Raw genomic sequence first — 27916 nt, 5'->3', positions numbered from 1 at the left:
GCGGTCCTCACTACGAAGGGACAATGAAAACAATGTAAAAAGCATGAGATACCAAGCCAAGTGGTCCACTGTCCCCCAAGGAATTGAAGGTTGGACCAAAGTAGAACCGCCGTCTCCAAAATACACTTCAGAGATCACCCATCCGAAGGATCTCTACCCCGGAAGGAAAAGTATGCCCCACCAATGGAATGACCTGTCGAATGGATATATGATGCCATGCTCTTTATCCATCAATGGAGTGATGCCATACTGCTAGGTCAAGCCACATTCCACGTCCAGAGATGGGAACATTCTGTACAGTCAGACGGAGTCATGCTTCACATGCAGCAATGAAGCTGAGCTGCACCGCCAGAAAAAGACACTCTACATCCAAGGGCAAAACCATGCTATACAGCTAGGTAGGGATCAGCATCCCCCAAAATCATGATGGAGCCACTCCCACAATCCAAAGATGGAATTGCCCACAACCCCACAGCTAGCAATGGAGCCAAACTTGAAGACCAGAGATGCCAGTGTGCATATTCTGCATCTAGAGATGGACCCAAGCTCAAGGGCCAAAAATGGCAATGTGCATGCCCTACATTCAGAGATGGAGCCATGCTCTTAAGACTTGGTTGGCCACTGTTGGAAACAGGATACTGGTCTTGATGGACTTTCGGTCTATGGCAATTCTTATGTTTTTATGTTAGATAGCAACTCTTTCTTTCCACATCCAGAGATGGAGTTATGCCCTAGATCCAGAAATAGCAGTGCGCTCAAATACCCAAGACGTCAGTGCGCCCACTCTACAGTCAGAAATGGAGACAGCCTCCACTTCAAAAAGGATGCTAGTGCACTCTACGCTCAGAGAAGGAACGAAGCTCAGGAGTCAAAGATAGTGTTCTATACCCAGAAATTAACCTACCCTCGAGAATCAAAGATGGGGGAAAGTGCCACACTCTGAGATGAGACCAAGCTCGAGGCTCAGAGAAGGAGCGTCCAACTTCCAGAGTTGAAGCTATGACCAAGCCCCAAAGGCAAGTTCATTCTACCTCCAATAATGGAGCTACCCAAGAGAACCAAAGAGAAAAGTCACATTCCACTCCTAGAAGAGCAGCCAAGTCCGAGAGGCAAAGACAGTGGAGTGCCATACAAGCCAAAACGGGGTGCTGTGTAATCCCAAAGATGAACTTGCGCTCCACAGCTAGATAGGGATCAGTATCTCCCCCAACCACGATTGAACCACTCCCACCATTCAGAGATGGAATTGCCCACAACCCCCACAAGCGGAGGCTGCTTGCAACCTCCTACAACCCCCCACACATTCAAACACACAGAAGGGCATTAGCAGCTAAAACACAGTCAATCCTTTTAAAGGGCAAATGGAGAAAGACCGGGGTGTAGGCAACATAAGCAAGAGCCACAGAGCAATGCCTTGTACTCCCAAAGAAATATGACACACTTGTATTTTCCACCACAGCAGACAAAGCAAATCTCACTGTGACAATCACTACCACTCTTCCTGATTTTTCAATTAAACCACCTCCATTTAGGTGATTTCATATTATTATAAAGGTCCACAGTTGCAGTCAGGCCACATAATTAAATGCAAAAAAAAAAAAACCCCCAAACAAACTAAGTAACAGAAATGCTAAGAGGAATCACAGAATGCCCCTCCAGAAAGCTCTAGAAAGTAGCAGCAAATGCACTGGCTCAAGAACAGAGTCCAAGCACCTCCTTGAAGGAGGGGACCTTAAAAAATACCCGAGATAAACCCTAAGAGCCTAAAGGCAGAAGTGTCCGAGTCCATTGGAGAAAGAGGCACAAGCACTGAAATTAGCTGGCTGATAAAACAGCAGGGAGACCTCTCACCTGCAGAGCTTGAAACAAAAGGTTTTAAGATGGCCATGGGTGCCAGTGATTGAGGTATAAGACTTTTATAAAACCCAATGGCACTGCCACCACCAATGCCAAATCTGAAGGCTCTGACCCCGAGGGAAATCCCAAACTGTGTCCTGCCACTGCCCTTCACATCCCAGTGAGAGAAGCACTTTTTAATTTCTCCAGCATTGGATTCTTATGTCAATACTATTAATTCTCTATTAAAGGTCATTGGTGTGGTAGATACATGGGCTACAGATAATTTCCTCAAACTAAGTAAAACACTAAAATCATCTGGTCTGGCAATTATGACGACATTCCTTATAAATTTTTACAACTTCTAACTGGAGACACTCTCCAAACTGAAAATAAATTCAAAGTTTTAGGTGTTATACTAGACTTGGGATTAACTATGAAGAACCAAGTAAATTTTCTTGTTAGAAAGGTATTCCACAAGATACATCAGCTACGCAATATTAAATCATCTTTAGATCAGAATAGCTTTCGTACTAGGGACAGAAAACGTATTTGTATATAATATGCAAACCACTTTGATTGTAATCACAGGAAGGCCTCCCCTTACTTGTTTGTTACCAATACAAAGAAAAGACTCTGGAACTCTGGGGCTCTGATACAGGTCTTGTAAACAGGATCAGTTGAGATACTCGTCAAGAGCCCTACAAATTTAGATGGTAAAGATCACTAGTAAATTGGGGGGTGGGGGGGACACAGTTTGCCCTGCTGGAAAATAATCACACTGGAAGCAGAAGGGTAGACTTATTAATATGGAGGGGCAGTGGAAGTTGAAGAGGTTTTCAACTCCTGTAAAATGTTTGGACATCTTTGCCATCCTTCTGCTCCCTCTTACTACGAATATTTTTTTATTTCTATAGCGCTACCAGATGCATGAAATGCTGTACATTAAACATGCCCCTGTAACTGCTCAAAACAGCTTACAATCTAATTATGACAGACACTCAGGATAAAAGGGTGAATCTATACATGATGCTTAGGTAAGGGATTACAAGGAGGACTGATAAGGTGGATAGGGTAGAGGAATGACACACAGATAGTTATACAGATCATTAGTCATTTTATTTAATATACCGCAATTTTTAACAGGAAAAGTTAAGTCAAAGCAGTTTATAAAAAATAAAAACAATGGGCAAAGGTTAAAAATCAATAAGTATAGACAAGGTAAAAAGAAGTAGACAAATTAACAAACTGGACACAATTAGGCGAACAAGGGCTGGAAAGTTTTACAATATCATAGGGGGGGGGGGAATCCAAACAAAACAAACAGGAAAAACCAAAGGGTGAAGGGATTTAACAAAAAAAAAAGAATGAAGAAAAACCAGAAAGAAGCTATAAGGAACATATTTCAAATGCCATTTTAAAATATGTTTTTAATTGTGCCTTGAATGACTTAAGAGATTTTTCAGATATTAAATGTAATGGGAGAGAATTCCAAAGTGTCATTGCAATAACAGAAAAGCTAGAATCTCGGTTAATATCCAGAAACATCTGTCTAAAGCAGTCTCTCTCAAACTCACTCAAGCTGGGACACACCGGGGACCTCTATTCTGCAAACTGCGTACCGATTGTAGGCAGCTGTAGGCGTCCTATAGCTGTCTAATCAGCCAATCGGGATGCACGTATTAAAAAAAAAAATGCTCATCAGGTAGGCCACCTATATTGAAGGCACCTCCGGGAGGCCCGCTATATTGTAAGTAGGTGTGGCTGCTATACTTATCGCAGTAAGGGATCTCCCTGCCACAATAGGTATAGTGGCCGCAGCTGCCTGTCTCCCCCCCCCAGAACAAATGAGGAAGGAGGAATGCCTAATCCCTCCTGCCGGAAGGCCCCCCACCCCCCTGATCGCCAGTAGGAGGGTGCTCAACCCCTCCTGCCGGATGCTCCCCCCCCCCCCAATTGCCAGCAGGAGAGTGCTCAACTCCAACTGCCAGAAGACAACCCACCACAATTGCTGGCAGGAGGGTGCCCAACCCCACCTACCGGAAGACGATCCCCCCCTGAAGTAACACCCCCCCCCCACTAACCTTAAAGTTGGACGGACGGACCGGTTTTCTTACCGGCCAGCCAGCCGACCTCCGTCAAAAGGAGGCGGGCCTGCCCCTTTCCGGTACATCTCTGAGAAGCCTAAGGCCCGATTGGCTCAGGTGCTTAAGGCCCCTCCTATGGGCAGGGGGGTGGGGGGAGTCTTCTGGCAGGAGGGGTTGAGCACCTTCCTGCTGGCGATCGTCAGGGGGTGGGGGGGGTCTTTCGGGCAGAAGGATTGGGCATCCCTTCTGTCTCATTCATTCGGGGGGGAGGAGGGCAGGCAGAAGTGGCCGCTATGCCTATCGCAGCAGGGAGATCCCTTTCCGCAATAAGTGCAGTGGCCATGTCTACACTAACCCAGTTCTGTAACCAGTATCTGTAACATGGACGTCGGTTACAGAATCGGGTTTTAGGCAGGCACAGGCTCAATTCTGTCCTGGGTGTCCTATACAGAATCCGGGCTTAAAGGTAGTGGCCAGGGCTGAAGGCACAGTGGAAGTGCGCAGACATTGCTGTGATGACATCACGCGCATGCGTGACATCACCACTTGACATCCGTTCATGGACAGAGGCCCTCCAGACAGCCCTGAGAAAACGGACAGAGAGAATGAGAGGAGCTGGCGCCGGCTAATTGCCTACAGCAGTGTTTCTCAACCACTTCAAACTAAGTACCTCCTAAGTCTAACAAATATCAACTGAGACCCCAACTACAGACCTCCCAAACTCTGCCCCAGATCCCACCCATTTTACTAATTGTAATGCATTTTTTTCAATTCATTTTTCATATACACACACAATATACACAGCAGATATAAATTCTCAAAATTGACACATTTCAATCACTATATTGAAAATAAAATCATTTTCCCTACCTTTGTTGTCTGTTGACTATTTCTCTATGCTTTTACTCTGTTTCCAGTGCCTTCTTATTCATTGACTTTTTCTCTCCTTCACTTTCTGTCTTGCATCCACCTTTGGCATTAACATTCAATTTTTCCATTTTTCTGATTTTTTCTCAAAATCTACTTTTCCATGTCTTACCTTCCCCCTTCCTATCTCTCTCTCTCCTTCTTTCCCCATTTGCATGGACTAGTCACGCAGGGGTTTCAAAGTCCCTCCTTGAGGGCCGCAAACCAGTCGGGTTTTCAGGATTTCCCCAATGAATATGCATGAGATCTATGTGCATGCACTGCTTTCAATGCATATTCATTGGGGAAATCCTGAAAACCCGACTGGATTGCGGCCCTCAAGGAGGGACTTTGAGATCCCTGGACTAGTGGGATGTAACAGAGGAGTCCCGAAGAGTTAGGGTGGGACCGATGAGCCTGCTGCCAAAAAGCAGAGGAACCAAAATCAGCATCCTGTTTGGCTGTCACATTGATCCTGTAAAACATGGTGAACGTATGCAAAGAGCAAAGGTATACAAAGGTAGCAGCCCTGCAAAGCTTCCCCCCAAAGAGATCACCGCCAACTCAGCCTAAGAGAACAAGATGCCTCTGGCAGAATGAGCCCTCACCAAGTGGGGGGCCTTCTTTCTGGCCATCATGAAAGCAGAGGGGAAAACGGCCATACAGATCCATCTGGAAATGGTGGCTATGGAAGCTAGCCTGCCCTTGTGGGCAGGACCTGCCAGCACAAGAAGGTGGCTGGAGAAGACAAACTCCTACAGTCTGGCTTGTAGAAAAAAAAACGATTTCCTGGGGAGCAGTTCTGAGGTTAAGAGAGGAGGGGCTCAAGACTGTTAAGAGGGTTCCTAAAAGCTCTGGCGAGTATGGGAAAATAACCTGCTAGTCCAGGAATAGAGTGGGATCGTACAAGAACAAAAATTATAGACTTTCCCCAGCCGCACCCAAGCCGACATCTCTCCATGGTGCATAGTCCGTCAGTAACAGAAGTATTTAATAAATCATCATATCTTGCAACCACAGGCAGTCTCATAACGTGTAGAGTCCGGTTGGATTTTTATCACAGTATTTTTTATCATTGTACTTTTTTTAATTGAATTTTCATGGTTTTATATGTCAGTGTTTAATAAATTATCTCCAGAACATCTGTATCCACAGTTTTTGTTTTCAAAGAAGCTCACTAGACATGGTAAACCCTTACCAGATGGCACACTTAAAATGAACATGCTTCTAAGCAAAGAAATAAGGCGATATAATAAAAACACAACCTCATTGACTGGGAAAGATTTTTCGACAAGACCCTCTCTTTCCAAGCTGGCAAATGGAATGACTGCTTGTCCACTCTCATCTCTCTTGCCCCTACTTATCAATCGTTCAGGAAATCTCTCAAAACATACCTCTTTGATAAATTCCTCTAACCCCCGCCCCCCTACCAAACCAATAATCCCAACCTCGCCTCCCTCCCTTACCCTTACCCTCCCCGGTTGCACCCCCCATGCAACAATTATTGGATCATTTTGTAACTGTTCACTGGTTTATACTAAATAATTGTTAACTATTCTCTGCACCTGAAATGCATAAATTGCTCTGAACTGTTTTTCTGATATGCTGTAACTTCGCTGTAAATGTGCAGTCTCTTAGCCTGTAAACCGCTCTGAACTGATTTGTGGTATTGCGGTATACAAAAATAAAGTTATTATTATTATTATTATTATTCTAGGGAGATTTTAAGTCCCAAAGGTACTGTTTGAACTAAGTAGTGGCCTCTTTTAGGCTGAGAGTCTAGATCTGAGAGACAGCATTTCCAATAACAGATAATGTAATTCATTGTCCACCCAAACAAATGGAGAATGTTGGGGGGGGGGGTTAAGTCACAGAACAAATATCTGGGTTGAACAATTGTTAATAGAAGATATAACATAACTTAGCAAGCAAAACAGAATCCTACTCGTTTTCAAGATATTGCTAGCTCTACTATACAATAATTCAATTTTGATATAAAAAAATAATTCTGCTAAATTGTATATGTATATCCAAGGTCACCAAGCTATACAACAGTAGTTCTCAGCTCTTGAGCCCCCTAAACAGGCTTAGTTTTCCAAATTCTCATAATAAATATTCTTGTGATGTATATCTGCATATATACCGTATTTTTCGCTCCATAAGACATACTTTTTCCACCCCTAAAAAGGGGGTGGAAATAAGGATGCGTCTTAAGGAGCAAATGTAAAAAAAAAATAAATAAATAAAATAAACCTGTACCTTTTTTTGCCATCCCAGCAGTTCAGCTCACTTTCTGTGCTCCTGCCTCGGTTCCTCTGCTCTCTTCCGGCAGCGGCACAGTGGTGCATGAGGCAGGCACGCGCTTTTTGCTGGACCATGGGGAAGGCTAAAAAAGATACTGGAGGGAGGGGTGCATGCCTGCCTTTGGGCTGGCTGGCTGGCTTGGGGTGAATTGGCTATTTGGCTGGCTGCCTTGGGATTGGCTTGCTAGTTGGCTGACTGCCTTGGGGCTGGCTGGCTGGGCACTGACTGTGGGCTGGGAGCTAGCTGCCACTACATGTGCCTACCATTAGACGTGTCCACCACTAGATGTGCCCTATACCCTGTCCCAGCCTACCACTAGACCACCAGAGGTGGATTTTCTTGGTTTTTCCTCCTCTACAGGTGAGTGTGTCTTATGGTCAGGTGAGTCTTATGGAGCAAAAAAAATATGGTAGTGCAGCAGAACAAAATTATACAACATATTTTGAACACCTGAAACAAGATCTGGCAATTAACAGGCCTTAAAGACTGTAGGTAAAGTAGGATATGGGGTAAACTACTGGGTAAAACACAATAGCTAATTATATCTACATGAATAAAAAGCTACATTATAGCAGGGGTCATTAACAAAAACTGGTTCTAATGTAACAAAATAAAACCATGAATAAAATGGGTGTTTGCATTCTGGTTAGCAGGCAAATTATATCCTCTTTATTTAAAGACTCATTCCACTCCCTCCAACCCCCCAAAAAAGATCACTTCCACTAAAATTTAAACACTGCCTACAACCCAGTCACACTTAAAATCAGAAGCTGCCAAAGAGTTAAGTTAGTTACTTATAACCTCCTTCCCCAAAATTTAAATGTTCAGTTAAATTGTTCTAGCCCACATTTCCCAAGGCCAGCAGGCAAATTGTTTGCATAGATTTGTAAATAACTAGCTGCAGCTCAGATACTTTTGACAAATGCTAAGAGAACACAATTAAACAAAACAGTGAGTGCAGGATAAGCAATGAGAACTCTTCTGTAATGGGCTACATCACTGTGGCAGAAATTATCTGCTTTGTAGCCTCCACTCTACAATGAATTGTTACAGCCCTTAGCTGCTGTTTATGGAGCCCTGGGCCTCAGCTTCTTTATTGGCCTTTATTTTTCTCCCCAGTTTGATGCTCATCTGCTTTATGGCCACCAAGTTAAAGGTCCAGGGTAAGATCTGTGATCCCAGACCTAGTGATGCCAGCTGTTGTAATCGTGGCATTAACCAGACAAAATATGCCCTTGAAAGTCAAATGAGAAAAACTTTAAAAGAAACGGTTGACCAGATAAGTTAAACGAATGTTTTTATCACCATCCTGGGGTTTTCTGCAGCTTTTCTTGTTAACAGCTGCTTGAAAATCATTCTAAAAGCACCAGCGGTATTCAGTGAATCAGAGTGCACTGACCAGTTGTCCTTAACCATCATTTTAAAACATGGTTGTTTTTTTGTCATGCCTTGAAAGAACAATAGAGTGCTCCACAATAAAATGGCCAAATTACATTTCCTAGAGCACAAATGTCATTTTCCTTACACCATACAGAAAGGATCCTCTTTCTGGCATCTTTGGAACAACTTTTATAACAGATACCTACTCAAATAGGCACAATGAATTCAAATTCCTTCTGCTTTTAAGAATTCAGAGTATGTTTGACCTGTGTGGTATTGTATGAATTGATTTAGCTTCTTTAAACTTCCAGGAATGTTTCACTAAATTAAGTATATTTGGTATTTTTGTCTCTAGGAGCCTAAGGAGCCCTTTTACTAAACTGCAATAAATGTGAGCTTCGTGCATTCTAACATGGGATTTTCCTGTGCGTCAAGCCCAGCTTTAATGCAGCACTTTGAAGGGCATTTTTGTATTTTTGTTTTTATAGATCATGTGCTAATGCTCCTATTAGTGCATGGTACCTGCCAAAAAAGTTAATACGGGAGCATCTATTGCTCATAAGGGCTCCCATCTCTGCATTATCCAGTTAGCATATGTTAATCAGAACATGCTAGATCATTACCACAGGGACACTCACTTCCTGGTGACACATCCTCTTTCAAAAAGTATTTTTTAAAAATTAGTGCACAGATTACCATGCAAACAGGAAAAGTACCACAAATGCTTTTAACGTATGCCAGCATATTGAAGTTTGCATTAGATTTAATCAATGACATTTTTTTTTTTTAAATTTGGACTCATACTGAGCAGCCTTACAGCCTTACACGAGTTTATAGCAGTTCAAATATTGTGAACAGACTCATGAAATTTACTATGACATGGAACATGAACAAGGTTACCTTTTTAGACACCAAGGTATATAAAAATGGTACTGTTCTAAATACCACAGTATTCTGTAAAAGAACCGATAGGAACACATACTTGCAATACAATAGTTGTCATCCTACCAGACTCAAAACGAGCACTTCCTATCAGTCAGTTTCTCAGGATCCGTCACATTTGTTCTTCTGACTCTTAAGGTAGGCCAGGATATTATGCCAAAGATATTATGCACTGTTTCTTATGTTCGGTGTAAATGGAATGAGTACTGCCTGTAAACAGAAAGGAACTTTATTAAGTAGCATTTCTGTAATAGCTTGTTTGCATGCACTAACTGAGGTTAAGGGCTTAATGCTCTAAGGGGCACTTTTACTAATTTTTATTTTATATTTATTATTTTACAAATCATATACAAGCATTAAACTTTATTAAGCAACACGGAATTATATCAGCAGGAAAACTTTTGAAGTAACCTTATCTCCTCCTTAGACCACTATAAGGGAGAGAGATTTATCATAGTAGAACTTTAAAGGAAACTAAGGGCTCCTTTTATCAAGACGCGCTAACAGGATTAACTTAACCCCCACGCTGGCCAAAAACTACCGCCTGCTCAAGAGGAGGCGGTAGCAGCTAGCGCGTCCCGTGGTTTAGCATGCACTATTACACGCGTTAAACCACTAGCGCGGCTTGATAAAAGGAACCCTAAATTCCAAAGAAATGCTATACACTTCCCCCTCCCCATTCGCAGTTCCTGCACTCGCGGTTTCATATAATCGCAATTTTTTCTGGGGAGGGGGAAAACTTTAAAAAAACAGTCTTAATGTAAAAAAAATCCATCTTTTTTTCCTCCCTGCCGCCTTCCCGGCCTTACCTGGTGGTCTAGAGGGCTTTCGGGGCAGGAGCAATCTTCCTATGCTCCTGCCCCGTGCAGATCACCATGAGGAAATGGCTGCTGGGAGTTCCCGTAGTCTCTCGAGACTACGTCGGGAACTCCCCACAGCCATTAACTTTTTGTTACGTATGGGTAGATCCATATCTTTTGGCCACAGAACAATGAAGCTGATTTACGAAAAATATGTTTAAGAACCATTCTCAAAAACAAAGAAGACAATTAATGCAGCTCTAACTTAGACATCTGACAATGAATTTTCCAATATCGAAGTTAGATCTTGAAACACATTTTCCGAAGGTACCTCTGGTTTTAAGGAAGTAGGTATATAATAAACCTTAAAAGAGGAATATTGGTCGAAGAAAAACCCCAAGTTTTCAACAAGAAATTTCTTTAAAAGTTCCAAAGGACATACAAGTTCAGATTTTGGAAACTTCGTTCGGAATACATAAATTCAGTCTTCTGTTATAGTTCTCAATGTGTTCAAACCTTTGATGCATCATTATATTATCTTTCACAAGCACGTGTGTTTAAGTTCTTTAACTTCATCCTTAATCTGTGGAATTTGTATATTATTGTCCTGTTTAAACGCTTCTAAAGATTACGATATTAGATCAACTCTGCTTACCAAGGTTGCCTTTGCTTGAGTTGATTTCGACATAGTATTGTTCATTTGCTGAAGAACCTTCCAGATAAGATTCCAGTGTTACCTCCTTGGGGCAATCTTCAACTGTTTCCAGTCCATGCACTATCTCAGCAGGCCATACCGCGGGTCTGACTCATTGCCTGAGACTCCAGTCTTCCGCATCAGGTAGGGTCTCCAAAAGACATGAAAGCAATTGGATCTCCAGAGGAGATAGCGATGTTTCAGGCCCCGAGATTAAGGAAGCTCCTCCCTCAATTATACCAGCAGGGCTATCATTTGGTCTCGGGCTTGAAAGTTTTGTTGCATAGCATTTGAGGGTCTGCAGTACCGGTGAAGATGTCAAAGAAGGCGTTAGCAATGGTATCCCCCTCATAATGCCTTTACGTTTTGTATGAGGCATAATTTCATGAAGAAATATTGAATTTAAAGAAAAAAACTCCAGCAGCGTTTCCACTTCAAACGTGAGCAGCAGGTCAGTCCGCTATCTTGAATCTCTGTCTCCCCTCACTCTTTTAATAATTTTATATAGAGACAAACTCGATATAAATCATGGTTTTCTACAAAAAGATTAATTCTCAATTATAATCTTAATGAGTATTTACAACCAGATGAAGGTTTAATTTTTTTAAAAAAAATTTACTTTTGGATTAGTTTTACAGTTATACAATATCAAAAAATTACTGGATTAGATCATACTATTCTTTGCCTACTGATCAGCAGACAAACCAAATCTTACTCCACCCCTATCAATAGTAGATCAGATAACCCCTCAGAACACAGAGTCCATCATGGAGTCACCCCTACGATAGAATTGTGCCAACCACATGCATAGGGTAATCCCAATAAAGGTTGAACCCCCCCCTTCCCCCTGACACTGAAAATGTCACTAAAACCAAACTCTAAGAACCACAACCACTGATAGAAACACTAGTATTTTAACCCGTTACATTAACGGGTGCTAGAATAGATTAGTCAGATCCAGTATGGCTATTCTTATCTCTTACCCCATATTTAGGCTCCCATTTCCCCTTTTACCTTCCTTATTTCCACCTTTTTTCAACAACTTAAAATCTGTCCTTCACCTCCATAGAACTCCCTCTCCCCATCAACCTTCATTTGTTCTTCCAGCTCCTATCTTCAGCTCCTTTCTCTCACATCAGTGGTGTACCTAGTATATGTGACACCCAGGGTTCATCATTTTTTGACTCCCCCCCCATCGCATCTATATGAAAAATGATTTTTAGTAACAATCCACATATCGCACAAGAGTGTAACTAGGAAAAGCAGCATCTTAAACACTGCAGTGAGCACTAGAACACCAACACATACATTGTAAAACTAAACAAGCCAGATCCTCACAGTCAATGCCAATTGAAAACTATGTCCTTTTCATACACACAGAACAGAGATACACCCTCGCCCAATATGGAATAATCACAAACTAAAAATAGAAATATGTAGACAAAAGTTAAACTGAACTGCCAAGAAATGACTCTGCATACAATGCAACACCACAAAAACAGTGACATGTCCCCAATACTGTGCAAAATATAAAGACAGTAGATGTAAATTTGAAAAAACTGATACATAACAATCACCACTTTACAAATTAACAAATAGAAATAAAACAAATGAGAAATAAGAAAATACCATTTTATTGGACTAATCCATTTTTCAATTAGCTTTCAGAGGCCAAATCTTTCTTCAGAACAGTACAGTATACTGGGGTTTAGTCCAAAAAAATTCCCTTATTTCCATTTCCTATTTCTAAACTTTTATCAATACAGTTACAATACTACTTGATTCTAAGTAAAGCAACAACAAAAAAAAAACCAAACAAAAACTTTCTACCTTTTGTTGTTTCTGCTTTAATCATCTTCTCTTTGCTTTCTTCTTTCTATACAGTTTGTCGTCTCTCCCTTCCATGCAACATCTGTCCTCTCCTTGCCCCTTCCACCCAGCTTCTGCCCTCTCTCTCTACCCCTTCCATCTACTGCCCACCCTCTCTCTCTTCCATATGGCATCTTCCCTCTTTCTATGTCCCTTCAATAAACTGTATATCTGGGGTCCCTTCTCTACTTTGCACAAGATTCATTTCAGCTTCACCCCCGTCTCCATTTTTCTGTCTCCACCCCCTCCCCTATGCTTTGGCATCTCTCTCTTTCTCTTCTCTTTTCCTTCCTTCTTTCCCACTCCACACCATGGTGTGGTATCTCTATCTCCTTCCCTTCCCTCATGCCATGGCATCTCTTCTTCCCCCTCCATAGTCTGGTATCTCCTTTCCCTCCCTCCCATGGACTTTGCATCTCTGGTTCTTCCTCTCTCCTTTCCTCTCTCTCCCCAATTGGGTGCTGTAGCAGCAGCATTTCTCCCCCTTCCCTGTGCAGCAGCATTTCTCCCCCCCCCCCTTGCCTTTGCAGCATTTCCACCCTCCCCCCTTCCCTGCACAGCATTTCTACCCTCTCCCCTAGCATGTTCGGCCGGTTCCCCTTAACAGTGGTTCTCTGCGGAGATTTCGGACCTCATCAAGGAGAAGAAAAAAGCATTCATCTCTTACAAACAATCAGGGAAACAGGACTCTAGGGAAGTCTATCTGGCCAAGTCAAAAGCCGTCAAAACAGCAGTTAGGGAGGCCAAATTCCGCATGGAGTCGTCTCTAGTGAAGAACATCCAGAAAGGAGATAAATCCTTCTTCAGTTATATCAGTGACAGAAATAAGAACTCAGGCGGGATAGTACGTCTTAGGAAACCAGACGGAGACTATGTAGAAGCGGACTCGGAAAAAGCCCAACTGTTAAATGAATACTTCTGCTCAGTCTTCACCTGCGAGGCGCCAGGACTCGGCCCTCAGCTACAGACAAGGGTTGACGCAGATGACCCGTTTAGTAATTTCAAGTTTACACCCAGCGGTGTCTACTGCGAGCTGTCAAAGCTTAAGGTTAACAAGGCAATGGGGTCTGATAACCTACACCCCAGGGTGCTCAGGGAGTTGTGTGATGTCTTGGCGGAACCGCTATCCGCGCTCTTCAATCTCTCCCTTAGTATGGGTAACGTGCCGTTGGACTGGACTGGAAGATGGCTAACGTCATTCCACTCCACAAGAAAGGCTCCAAGATGGAGACAGCAAACTACAGACCGGTAAGTCTCACATCAATAGTGTGCAAACTAATGGAAACTCTAATCAAAAGCCAATTGGATATGATCCTGAACGAGGAGAATCTACGGGATCCCCGTCAACATGGATTTACTAAGGGGAGATCCTGCCAATCCAACCTGATCAGCTTCTGTGACTGGGTGATGAGGAAGCTGGATGTTGGGGAGTCCCTGGACATTGTATCTTGACTTCAGTAAAGCATTCGATAGCGTATCACACCGCAGGTTGCTGAGCAAGATGAGTTCTATAGGATTGGGCGACACATTGACGAAATGGGTTGGGAACTGGCTTGGAGGTAGGCTTCAGAGGGTAGTGGTGAACGGCACCCTCTCTGAACTGACAGAGGTAATCAGTGGAGTGCCGTAGGGCTCAGTCCTGGGCCCGATCCTATTCAACATCTTTATAAGAGATTTGGCAGAAGGGCTGTGAGGTAAAATAACATTATTCGCCGATGTAGTGGGCAAAAGCACAACAGACATAAATTCAATGTCCGACAACATGATGCACAACCTACTCCTACTGGAGCGTTGGTCTAGGTCCTGGCAACTCAGCTTCAATGCCAAAAAATTGAAAGTCATGCACCTGGGCAGCCAAAATCCATGCAAGACTTACACCCTTAATGGCGAGATCCTAACAAGAACTGAAGCAGAACGAGACTTAGGGGTGATCATAGAAACATAGAAACATAGAAGATGACGGCAGAAAAGGGCCACAGCCCATCAAGTCTGCCCACTCCAACAACCCTACCCCCTTGAATTTACCCCCCTAGAGATCCCACATGTGTATCCCATTTCCTTTTAAAATCCTTCACGCTGCTGGCCTGAATCACCTGAAGTGGAAGTTCATTCCAACGATCGACCACCCTTTCGGTGAAGAAGAACTTCCTGGTGTCACCATGAAATTTCCCACCCCTGATTTTCAGCGGATGTCCTCTTGTGGCAGAGGGACCTTTAAAAAAGAAGATATCATCCTCCACCTCAATACGGCCGGTGATATATTTAAACGTCTCTATCATGTCTCCTCTCTCTCTACGTTCTTCGAGTGAATATAGCTGCAATTTATTCAGCCTTTCTTCATACGGGAGGTCTTTGAGTCCCGAGACCATTCTGGTGGCCATTCTTTGAACCGACTCAACTCTCAGCACATCTTTTTGGTAATGTGGCCTCAAGAATTGCACACAATATTCCAGATGAGGCCTCACCATGGATCTGTACAATGGCATTATAACTTCGGGCTTCCGGCTGATAAAACTTCTTCGGATGCAACCCATCATTTGTCTTGCCTTTGATGAAGCCTTCTCCACTTGATTGGCAGTCTTCATGTCTTCGCTAATGATCACCCCCAAATCACGTTCCGCCTTGGTCCTAACTAAGGTTTCACCATTTAGTGTGTAAGTTTTGCATGGATTCCTGCTGCCGAGGTGCATGACCTTACATTTTCTAGCATTGAAGTTTAGCTGCTAAGTCGAGGACCAGTGTTCCAATAGAAGTAGGTCCTGCGTCATACTGTCTGGTAAAGTGTTCTCACTTACTATGTTGCATAGTTTGGCGTCATCGGCGAATAATGTGATTTTACCCTGAAGCCCCTGAGTCAGATCTCCCACAAATATGTTGAAGAGGATCGGGCCCAAGACCGAGCCCTGAGGCACTCCACTGATCACCTCCGACGTTTTTGAAGGGGCACCATTTACCACCACTCTCTGAAGTCTACTGTTTAGCCAATCACCGACCCATGTAGTTAACGTCTCTCCCAGTCCCATTGATTTCATCTTGTTCAATAGTCTGCGGTGCGGAACGCTATCAAAAGCTTTACTAAAGTCCAAGTAAAATGACGTCTAGGGACTCACCCACATCCAGTTTCCTTGTTATCCAGTCAAAGAAACTAATTAGATTGGATTGGCAGGACCTGCCCTTGGTAAATCCATGTTGGCGGGGATCCTGTAGATTCTTCTCGTCTAGGATCGTATCTAATTTATGCTTAATTAGTGTTTCCATGAGTTTACTCACTATGGATGTGAGACTCACCGGTCTGTAATTCTCAGCCTCTGTCCTGCAGCCCTTTTTGTGGAGTGGGATTACATTGGCTGTTTTCCAGTCCAAGGGGACTCTTCCCGCCTTCAAGGAAAGATTGAAGAGCACAGACAATGGCTCTGCCAGGACATCACACAGCTCTCTAAGCACCCTGGGGTGTAGATTGTCCGGTCCCATGGCTTTGTTCACTTTGAGTCTTGATAGTTCGCAGTAGACGCTGCTGGGTGTAAACTCGAAATTCCAGAACGGGTCATCTGAGCTATGCCTTGCTTGCAACTGTGGACCGGACCCTGGCGCCTCGCAGGTAAAGACTGAACAGAAGTATTCGTTTAGTAGTTCGGCTTTATCGGAATCTGATTCTGCATAAGTCCCGTCTGCTTTCCTAAGGCGTACTATCCCATTTGTGTTTCTTTTCCTATCACTGATGTACCTGAAGAAGGATTTATCCCTTTTCTTAATGTCCTTTGCTAGATTCTCTTCTATCCGAAGCTTGGCCTCTCTGACTGCCATTTTGACAGCTTTGGACTTGGCCAGATAGTCTTCTTTTACTGCTCCTCTTCCTGAGTGTTTGTAGGAAACAAATGCTTTTTTCTTTTTCTTAACGAGGTCCGAGATTTCTGTAGTGAACCACTGGGGTCTGTTATTCCTCCGTCGTTTGCTTGTTGTTTTTATATAGCGATTTATTGCTTCATGTAGGGTAGATTTCAGGTTTGCCCACATAGCCTCTACATTATTGGTTTCGGCATGGTCTTGCAGTGCCCGATGGACGAAGTCTCCCATGCGTTTGAAGTCAGTGCCACGAAAATTTAGGACCTTTGTTGTTGTGGTCGATCTGGAGAAACCCTTCCGAAGGTTGAACCAAACCATGTTATGGTCGCTGGAGGCCAGCGTATCACCTACCGAAACTTCCGATACACTGTCTCCGTTGGTGAGTACCAGGTCTAGTAACGCCTGGTCCCTAGTGGGCTCCAATACCAATTGTTTGAGCCGTGCACCCTTTATGGAGGTTAACAACCTTCTGCTGCCGCTAGTTTGTGCGGTAAGTGCATTCCAATCTGTATCGGGCATATTAAAATCCCCTAACAGTACTGTGTCCCCACGCAAGGTGATGTTTTCAATGTCTTCGATTAATTCCATATCCTTGTCTACCTGTTGTCTTGGAGGTCTGTAAATCACACCAAGATACAGGCATTTTTCATTTCCTCTAGCCAGGTTCACCCAGAGGGATTCCCCGGTATACTTGACATCTGTGATTATGGTAGTTTTGATGTCTTCTCTAGTGTATAGAGCTACCCCTCCTCCTAACTTGCCCTCCCTGTCTCAATGGAGTAAGTTGTAACCCGGTATAACCATATCCCACCCGTGTGAGTCCGTGAACCAAGTTTCGGATATCGCCACTACGTCTAGGTCGGCGTTCATTATTTCCGTCTCTAAATCTAGAATTTTATTGCCCAAACTGTGTGCATTGACGTACATAGCTCTCCATACCTTATGTTTTCTAGGTCCCTGTACAGAGTTTCCCGCCTGAGTTAGTGTGACCCCTGATGTATTGTTTACAGTGTGTGCACTTACCTCAGACTCAGTGGCGACTCACCTCCTCAGGATAGTTACTTACTGCTCCAGAGAATGAATGGATACCCTCCCCCAACTTACCTAGTTTAAAGCCCTTCGAAGTAGGCGGGCTAGTCGACGTCCGAAGACGTTCTTACCTCTTCTGGTCAGGTGGAGTCCGTCTGGTCCCTGAAGTCCCTGCAGTGCCTCTCCATGGTCTAGAAATCCAAAGTTCATCTCCCTGCACCATCCATGTAGCCACTCGTTAGTCCTCTCCTCCCGGGCTCTACCCTTACCTCTTACCGGGAGGATTGATGAGAAGACCACCTGCGCTCCCAACTGCCTCAGCTTCTCACCCAGGGCTCCAAAGTCTTTGGGTATGGTCTCCGGGGTGTTCCTGGCAGTGTCATTCGTCCCAACGTGGATGAGAAGCATGGGGAAGTGGTCCTGTGGTTTGAGAAGTCTATCTAGACAGGTGGTGACATCTCGGATTCTGGCCCCAGGCAGACAGCAAACCTCCCTTGATTGTATATCCGGTCTGAAAATTGGTCCCTCGGTGCCCCTTAACATGGAATCCCCAATGACCACTACCCTGCGTTTCTTTGAGGGGAGCTGTTCAGTCGTCCCTGGGACTGGGGTCATGTGTCGGATCGTCCGTGAGAACATGAAGACTGCCAATCAAGTGGAGCAAGCTTCATCCAAGGCAAGGCAAATCATAGGTTGCATATGCAGGAGTTTCGTCAGCCATAAGCCTGAAGTCATTATGCCATTGTATAGATCCATGGTGAGGCCCCACCTGGAATACTCTGTGCAATTCTGGAGGCCGCATTACCGTAAGGATGTGCTGAGACTGGAGTCGGTCCAGAGAATGGCCACCCGGATGGCCTCGGGACTCAAGGATCTACCATATGAGGAACGGCTGGATAAGTTGCAGCTGTATTCACTCGAGGAACGCAGAGAGAGGGGTGACATGATCGAGACATTCAAGTATCTCACGGGCCACATCGAGGTGGAAGAAGATATCTTCTTTTTCAAGGGTCCTGCGGCAACAAGGGGGCATCCGTGGAAAATCAGGGGCGGGAAACTGCACGGGGACACCAGGAAATTCTTTTTCACTGAAAGGGTGGTTGATCGCTGGAATAGTCTTCCACTTCAGGTTATTGAGGCCAGCAGCGTGCCTGATTTTAAGGCCAAATAGGATAGACACGTGGGATCTATTCACAGAGAAAGGTAGAGATGGGTCATTGGGGTGGGCAGACTAGATGGGCCGTGGCCTTTATCTGCCAGACCGCTGGGCAGGATGGACCTCTGGTCTGCCTCAGCGGAGGCAACTTCTTATGTTCTTATGTCTATACCTCACCGATACGCAACTGCATCGGAAGCCTTCTCTCCGACGTTGTGACGTCAAAGAGAATGCTTCCGACGCAGCCGAGGAACAGACACCCGTGGCTTTCAGCAGGGGAGCCAGCCAGAAGCTGAGCAACGTCAGTGAGCACCCACGGACACCCCTGTTTACTGCCGCTGCTACTGGTTAAGGAAAGGCAGCAACGGCAGAATAGGGAGGGTGGCCAGCTATGCACCCAGGGCAGGGCGTGCACCCCCTTGGTACGCCACTGTCTCACATGCCCCCTTTTTTAGACCCCAGCTTCAATCCCAGTCCTTTTCCCTCACATCCCCTTTTGTAGCCTCCTTCCCCCTTTTTTCATCCCCAGCTCCCTTCTCTCACACATTCCCTTTTTATAGCCCCCAACCCCCCTTCTCATACCTGCTCTTCCAGCCCTCAGTTCTAGCCCGTGTCCTTATCACACCTGTCCTTCTTTTCAGCCCCTAAATCCAGACCCAGAGCCCTTCTCTCACAACTCACCTTTTGCAGTCCCAAGCTCCATCCCTCTTCTCCGAACTGTCTTCTTTTAACAGCCTCCTACACTGGGTCTCTTTTCCCAAGAACCCCCCCCACCCCTTTAAAGCCTCCTTCCCTCACATGTGCCCTATTTTCAGCCCCAGCTCCAAATCCCTTTTTAGCCCCTCCAAACCCTTTCTCCCATCTTTTCCCTTTCAGCTTCCAGCCCCAGCCCCTTTTTCTCACATGTTCCTTTTGCAGCTTCCTTCTCACACATATCCCCCTTTTCTACCCCCAGTCCTCTTCTCTTACAATCCCCATTGTCAGTTCCCAGCTCCTTTCTCTAACATGTTCCCTTTTTACAATACCAACCCTAGCTCCAGCCTGCTTCTCCCATCTACCACTTTTTTTCAGCCCCTAGTTCCCTTCTCCTATTTGACCCCTTTTGCCTCTGAAGTGTGGCTTGGACTCTGGTCCATTCCCAAGAACCCCCTTTAAAGCCTCCTTCCCTCACGTCCATTCCCAAGAACCCCTTTAAAGCCTCCTTCCCTCACGTCCCCTATTTTCAGCCCCAGCTCCAAACCCCCCTTTTTAGGTCCCCAAGTCCCCTTCTCCCATCTTTTCCCTTTCAGCTTCCAGCCCCAGTTCCCTTTTCTCACATGTCCTTTTTTTAGTCTCCTTCTCACACATATCCCCTTTTCTGTCCTCAGGAGGCAGATGCTGGACTATGGGAGGTGCAGACAGAAGAGACAGATCCTGAGGAAGAACAGAGACATGCAAGATCTTAACAGAAGAGAGAGAGGGAGACATGTTGCCAATAGGGGTGGAGGAGAGAAGAAGAAAAGTTCAACTCCTGGAGGGACAGAGAGAGATATTGGTTTGGGAATGGAATGAGGTCTGGAGGACAGATGAGGTGCACAATAAATATGCATAAGATAGATTTGCATCTCAAGGAGGCAGTGCATGCAAATCCATCTCATACATATTCATTGTGGATATCCTGAAAACCTGACCCGACTCCAGCTCTCAAGGACCGGAATTGCCTACCCATGACAGTGGATCCCAGAAACATTTTTTTATTGGCTGATCTGGCATTTACTAGGCCAAGTTTCCAAGTTTGTGGGGATTACTTGATGGTGGCAGGCAGGTTTTCGTGTGGTATACCTAGGTAAGTATTATACCTCTTGAGTTTGTCTCAGTCTTACAGTCAGAAGCTTTTATAATGGCTCCAAACTAATTCTAATTTGATTGATTCTGTTATTTTTTTACATATCGGATATTTTGGTTCAATACTTTGTGAGAATATTTACATTTGTCTTTAAAAAAAAAAATCCTAATGATATACTTCTTAAATATTAAGAGTCAACAGAATGTGTGCATCCCGCAGAATGTCTCTTACTCTGAGCACCTCACTCCAGAAATTACCACAGTTCCTCTCATGTAACAGTATGGGCCTCCTGGTTGCAAGGCAATCTACTACTGTCTGAGGCCTAGGTTATTAAATGTCAAGATCACCACATTTCTTTGCCAGATGTACTCTTATAATATACCGTATATATTGACTCCTCTCCATTTCTGATTTGGCTACCCCTGCCTTGTATTGGTTTTCGACTCAACACTTCAGGCTGGTGGTTTTCAATACCTTTGATACTGCCACTAAGCTTTGTATCCTAGGACAATCACTAAAAGGAAAAAAAAATACGAGATCTTGCATGCCATGCTCATTCAGCATTATACTGCAGTCAGGTCATAAATTGTGGTTTATCCCCCTGTTCTTTAAACATTCATGCTGCCCATTTCACTATAGACAAGCTTTCAAAACCATTGCCATTTCGTAAGAAAGCAGAGGAGAGGACACGCTACATGAAACACAGCTTAATTTATTTTTCCTTTTTAATAACTGTTTTCCTATAGGTACAAAATAACACAAAACCCTTTTATAAATCAGCCTTATTATATCCAGAAACCGTTTTACAAAGGCTCCAAACTAATCTCCCACATTATTTCTAATTTAATTCTTAACATGATCATATAAATCTGCTTCTTGAAGTATAATGATCTTGCACCACTCTTCCTTGACTCAATTCTATTCCTCTTTTAGATGGTATTCTGCTGTATTATGTTTTAGTAGACTCTCTTATTTCAATCCTTTATTATTTAAGTATTAATGCAAACTATAACTATGGGGTCCTTTTCCAGAAGAAAAAAAAAAGGCTTTAGCTTGCAGGGAAAACCTGTGCAAAGGGCACATTAAGGCATGCAAGATAGCTTTTTTACTAGTTTTTATATTAACGGGCACATGCTAACTTTGCCATTAGTATGCAGCCATTTTTGTAGGCAGTGAGAGCTCACACGCTATTCCTGCATTAGCCAGTTAGGGCATGGTAATGTAGCTGCACCGATTAGGGAACGCCCACTGTCTGCCCCCAGACATGCCTCCTTTATTTAGCAACTCTAATGACAGTGTCTTTGAGTTGTAATTACTGAGGACCACCTTATATCACAGTGCCTGTTTGCTTTTTGTTTGGTATACTCATGATATAAGGTTAGTTATACAACTGTTACACTTTCCTGAGAGGTTAAGAATAAGAAAGAATCGAGGAGGTCACGTGATGCCGAGCTGTTGATCGGACGTGCCTCTGCACAGCTCCGGGCCATGCTGCCTTACTAACTGCAATTTAACACACAAACGCTATAAAATCCTCCTCCTTTCACCCCCGCTGATTTCCCGGGGTTGTTGGACACCACAGGAGCGTTTTTCACGGGGCTCCGCGCTCGGGATGACGGCAAAAGCACAAAGGGACACCCGAGGGAAGGTAAAGATCTCTGAAACAAAAATGGCGGAGAGCCACGAGGTACCGATGTTTACCATCCAGGAAGCGGCTATACAAGAACTCACCAAATCACTCACCCTAGTCATGGAAGACAAGCTTGCTAAAATACAAACATTCATGGAGGATTTCCGTGAAACAATCGAAACCCATGCAGGCAGGATACAAAGGGTGGAGGACAGAGTGGCCCAGCAAGAAGATAGAACCGCTAACTTTGAGGAACGGTTGCAGGCCCTGGAGACTGCAAAAACAGCCTGTTATGAACGTCTGGATGACCATGAAAACAGGAGCCGTAGGAACAACCTAAGATTTATTGGCATGCCTAGCAACATCAGGGACGTTGACCTACGAGCATGCTTGGAATCGTGGCTCTCGACCGCCTTGGAGACAGACGCCCCGGGGGAAAAGGTGCTCATTGAGCGTGCCCATCGGGTGGGAGTCCGGAGAGAACAAGAGCAGAGGCCCCGACCTGTCCTTGCACGTTTTCTTAACTTCGCCCAGAAAGAGCGCATTCTTACCAGATATCGGCGAGGGACAGGTTTTCTATATGAGGGGCAGAAGATTTTAGTCTTTCAGGACTTTTCCCCGCAAGTGTCCTCAAAGCGCCGGGCAATGGCTCCACACTGCAACGCCCTCTACCAACGAAATATAAGGGTGTCTCTGCTGTATCCGGCTAGGGCCCGTGTCTCCTTCAATAACAAAATCCAATATTTCGAGACACCGACCGAACTCGAGCACTTCATCCAGAGTTTGCCGGCGCCCTTGCGTGTGGACCCGGGGTTGGCATGACTCCCTCTTGGCGCGTTTCTCATCCGGCCTTCATGATAGTGAGGAGGGGGGTCCGCGGAGATCTGGAGTCGCGGTGGCTGCCGTTGCCATGAAGACGGCGTGCGGCGACTCTACGAGGACCTTTTTGTTACCACTCTGCTCTTGGTGGTCTACCCACCTACATTTACCAACCTGGCTCGCATCTTAGCCGACTCACCTTGGCTGCGCTCTACTGGGTGCCACCAGCACATCGTTTTATGCAGGCGTTTTTCCGTTTGCACCCAGCGGGAACTCCTAATCTTCCGGAACCTGGTACACACCCCCGGGTGAGTAGCGGATGTGCGGCTCATCGGCGGCCTTTGCGGCCTTTCGGTGGAGGACTCTGACTGATGCATTGGCCTGTTGCTGGGGGCAGCGGGAGCTGCTGTGCTGATGCATATGCTGCTTTCCATACACAGTGACTAACTCACTGAGTCCTGCTTCTTTTGCAAGACTTCCCGCTCCATGCTCCGGCATAGGAGTAGGAAGGGGTGTTTTGAGAACTGGCCTGAGCCGGCGGGCCACCAAGGGCAAGTATCCTGGTATCCTGACTCACTTATCCAGACTTTAAGAGCCTCCTGATAGCACTGTCTAGTGTTCTTTGTATTACAGGTTTTACTTTTGGGAGGCATGGCCTGGAGTTGTTTCATATTTTGGGTTATATTTTCTGGTTTAGCAGGGTTTTCCGTGCTGGGATTGGGGGGAGGGGGGGAGAGGGGAAGGGGGGAAGGGTGAACATGCTTGGGAGAATGTATGTATGGCTGTTTCTGATGTGCTTGGGTTGTATGGGGGGTGTGTCTGGGGATAGTATGGTAGTATGTATGAGGTTGCACAGGGTGACCCGGTGTTCTCGCTTGAACAAGTAAACTACGCATTTCACGAGTGGGGGGAGGCATAGGCTGGGACGGCCTCTCCCGCTCTTTCTTTGGTTAATTGCTGCATATAATCACTTTTACTGTAAGTCACATGGTACAATTGCATGTTAAGTCATTGAATGTAGATGGGATTCATTCGCCTATCAAACGTACAAAAATCCTGGCATACCTGAAACGTGAACATACGGACATAGCATTCTTGCAGGAAACCCATCTGAGTGTGGCGGAACATGGGAAATTACGCAGAGGATGGGTGGGTCAGGTGTATTCTGCATCTTTTACAACCCGAAAATGTGGAGTAGCTATTCTCGTTCATAAGAACATACCTTTTCACCTGCACAGTCAAATAGACGATCCCAATGGGAGGTTTCTCATAATGGTGGGTGAATTATGGGGTAAACCACTGGTATTGTGCAACATTTACGCTCCTAACACATACTCTCACGCCTTTTTCACATCGGTGGTGGGTCACCTGGCGCCCCTGATGCCTCAGCCGATTATATTGGGAGGTGATTTTAATTTTGTGGCACATCCCCAGTGGGACCGTAGGCCGGCTAGACCGGTTCCAAGGGGCCACTTCGCCAAAGGGGTGCACTTTCTGCTCAGAGAATTGGGATTAGTGGACTCTTGGCGCACGCTGCACCCAACTGAGCTTGATTTCTCCTTCTATTCTCATCCCCACTCGTCTCATTCTCGAATAGATTACTTCCTCATTTCGGCTTCCCTATTTCCGAACTTGTCAGCTGCGAGCCTCTCGGCTCCATTGGTATCTGACCATGCTCTTTTGGGCCTGGATTTACATTTCGGGCCCCGGGCCACGAACCGGGTCTGGCGGATGTCTCCTTTTCTTTACAAGGACGTGGAGTTTCGAAAATTCTTACAGCAGCGGTGGGCCGAATTCCACGATACTAACTCAGCAGAGGACGTGGACCCCGTCGTGTATTGGGAGGCGGCCAAGGCGGTCTTGCGGGGCCATATACTAGCGTACTCGGCGTCTTTGAAGAAAAAGAGGGATGGGGAATTATTAGCCTTATCTCGGGACCTAGCCGGGTTCCGTTCTCTTCACATTTCACGACTTGACGATGACTCTAAAAAAGCCATGTGCGGCATTAAGGAAAAGATCAACCTTCTTTTAGAACAAAGGGCTAGTCGAAATATCTATTGTTATAAATACAAACTGCATCGATGGGGAGACAAAACGGGGAGGCTACTAGCTAATCTGGTGCGCCCACACAACGCTCGTCACATTATCACTTCCATCAAAGACAAACAGGGCGGCATGCATATCACGCAATCGGCCGTCACGGAGCAGTTTGTGCACTTCTATACTGACCTGTATACAGCGCAACCCTATGACACGAATGTCAGTGATAAGTTCTTCCAGGGCCTTCGCCTTCCCTCCCTGACGGAAGACCAATCTCTTGCTCTTAATGGACCTATTTCAGGTGAGGAGGTGCAGGTTGCTATTAAAAAACTCAAACTGGTCAAGGCGCCAGGCCCGGATGGCTTTGGCCCGGAATTTTATAAGTTACTGAACCCTCCGGCTCTGGCCTCCTTGCAACAATACTTTATGGGACTTCGTAAATCTACCCCCCCAGGTGACTCCCATAACCGGGCGCACATCATAGTTCTCCCCAAACCTGGGCGCCCGCTTGACGCCTTGGGGTCATACCGCCCTATTTCCCTTCTCAACCAAGACATAAAACTTTTGGCTAGTATTCTGGCGGCGCGCCTAAACACATTCTTACCTTCACTCATCCACGAAGATCAAGTCGGATTTGTACCCGGTAGGCACGCTTCTATGAATCTTTTGAAGGTGCTAGCAGTGTTACAACATCCCCGCGCTGTTTCGGATAGGGCGATTATCACTAGCCTGGACGTGGAGAAGGCGTTCGACATGGTCTCCTGGCCCCATTTATTTCGGACGCTGGCCCGTTTTGGAATCCAGGGTGACTTTCTAGCCTGGCTTGAGACTCTGTATCATCAACCCTCGTCCCAGATCTTAGTGAACGGTGACCTCTCTGGCCCCTTCCCTTTGGGTCGGGGCACTCGACAGGGATGCCCTCTCTCTCCCCTCCTCTTCCTCCTTTCGCTCGAACCGCTGGCGGCTCGTATTCGTCAGGACACCCGGCTGGAGGGCCTGTCGGTGGGAAGACAGGAGTTTCGTATAAGCATGTTTGCTGATGACATGCTTTTATATGTCAATCACGCAGATCAGAATGTACCTATCCTGATGTCTATAATTCGTGAATATGGTACGTTCTCTGGATTGAAAATCAATTTCGATAAAACGGAGGCCCTCTTGCTGGGGGGCACATCGACGGACCCCTGGTGTAGAGACCTGGGTGTGAGCCTTGCTCCCGGTAAATTGAAATATCTGGGTATCATGCTTTATAGGGACCCGCGTAAGCTGTATGAGGCTAATATCTCTGCGGTCATCGGACGGATTAAAACTCTATGTCTTAAGTGGCAATCGTTACCGCTCTCGCTTCTGGGACGGGTGGCTCTAGTCAAAATGGTGATGTTTCCGAAATTGCTCTACCCCCTGCAGACTATACCTGTTTGGATATCTCGTTCAGACGAGCAAGCCTATCAATCTATTATTTGCTCTTTTGTGTGGAGGGGGAAAAAAGCGCGCATCAATTCCACTAAGTTGTTCCAGAGCCGTGATCGAGGAGGTTTGGGTCTACCCGCTCTGCGCTTCTACAATGCTGCTGCGCTTCTACGATGGATTCATGAGCAATTAGTTTCCTCACGTCGTTATTCCCCTGAGTCTTTACTTGAGGACTGCTGTTTACCTTGGTCCTTTTCTTCTTTTCTTCATGGGACGGGGGGAGGGGGCGTTGGGCCCCGTTCCGTTGTTCTGCCATTCCTCCTTCCTTTTCGACGGGCATGGCGCTGGTGGCGGGTCCTGCAGCGTCGCTTGCCCACCGCATCCCCGTTTCTTTCCCTTCTTCGCAATCCTGACTTTGCTTCCGGGGTGGGGGGCCTGGCGGGATTGAGGGACCGCACAGCACGCACCACGACCATAGGTGATGTTTTAGCCCTGGGAAGAGGGGAGTTTCCAAGCTTCGCACAGATGCGGACATCATGGCGCCTCTCACCTGCACACATGTACACTTTCCTGCAAATCCACCACTACTATCACTCTTTGGTACATGCTCATGGGGATGGGTGGCGATGTGGCCCTTTGGATCTGGTTTTCCTCTCCACAACCACTGACTTTAACAAGATTTCTACCTGGTACAGAGTGGGAAGGGATTACTCGGGAGAAGGTTGCCTCAATATTCTGGGGGGTGAGTGGTCTACAGAACTCGAGCTGTCGGTCTCAGTTCACGATCTTCGGCTCCTGTTTCAAACACTATACATGCATGTGAAGGCCTCGGGCCTACAGGAAACACAATACAAAATTCTACACCGCTCCTACATTACTAGGGCCCGGGGATACCATATGGGATTATGGCGAGATGATATCTGCTCTAAATGTAAATCTCACAGGGGTGATTATGTCCACTCATTTTTCACATGTTCCAAACTACACTTCTGGGGCTCCGTGCAGAGCTACTTAGCAAAACTCCTGCAGTGCTCGATACCATGGAACCCCCCCGCACTACTGATGGGAGATGTCTCCGACTACAGACTACAGGGCATGGACCTCTCTGCACACAAGTATATTCTTCATGCGATCCTCGTTGGCAAACAACTTGTCTTGAAATACTGGGCTGCAGAGGACGTGCCGCATTTTAGCATGTGGATATCCCGGATGCATTTACAGGCCCGGTTCGAGCTGGACACATATGCCTCACGACCCCAGCCCCACTGGAAACTTTACTGCTCTTTCTGGAGAAAGACCTTAACTCAGGTTGCTTAGAACCCTTTATAGGGATGGTCCCTGCACTG

The 27916-nt window shown here is 45.6% G+C and overlaps 1 protein-coding gene across 21 annotated transcripts in view; it reads right to left on the bottom strand.

Moving 5' to 3' along the window:
* Window positions 1-27916, bottom strand: part of APBB2 (amyloid beta precursor protein binding family B member 2) — a 586942-nt gene that overhangs the window by 503309 nt on the left and 55717 nt on the right. For 18 of the 21 annotated variants that reach the window (XM_033946701.1, XM_033946629.1, XM_033946610.1 and 15 more), the window contains one exon: window positions 9496-9665. The exons of 1 other annotated variant lie outside the window; for it this stretch is intronic. The gene's annotated coding sequence lies outside the window, so the exon portion shown is untranslated. The remainder of the gene's footprint in view (window positions 1-9495; window positions 9666-27916) is intronic. 2 more of the 21 variants (XM_033946672.1, XM_033946662.1) reach the window with 1 other exon arrangement.

This window comes from Geotrypetes seraphini, chromosome 1 (genome assembly GCF_902459505.1).
Source record: "Geotrypetes seraphini chromosome 1, aGeoSer1.1, whole genome shotgun sequence".
NCBI lineage: Eukaryota > Metazoa > Chordata > Amphibia > Gymnophiona > Dermophiidae > Geotrypetes > Geotrypetes seraphini.
Note: the sequence above shows the minus strand (reverse complement) of the source record. Positions and strands in the feature narration are given on the sequence as shown.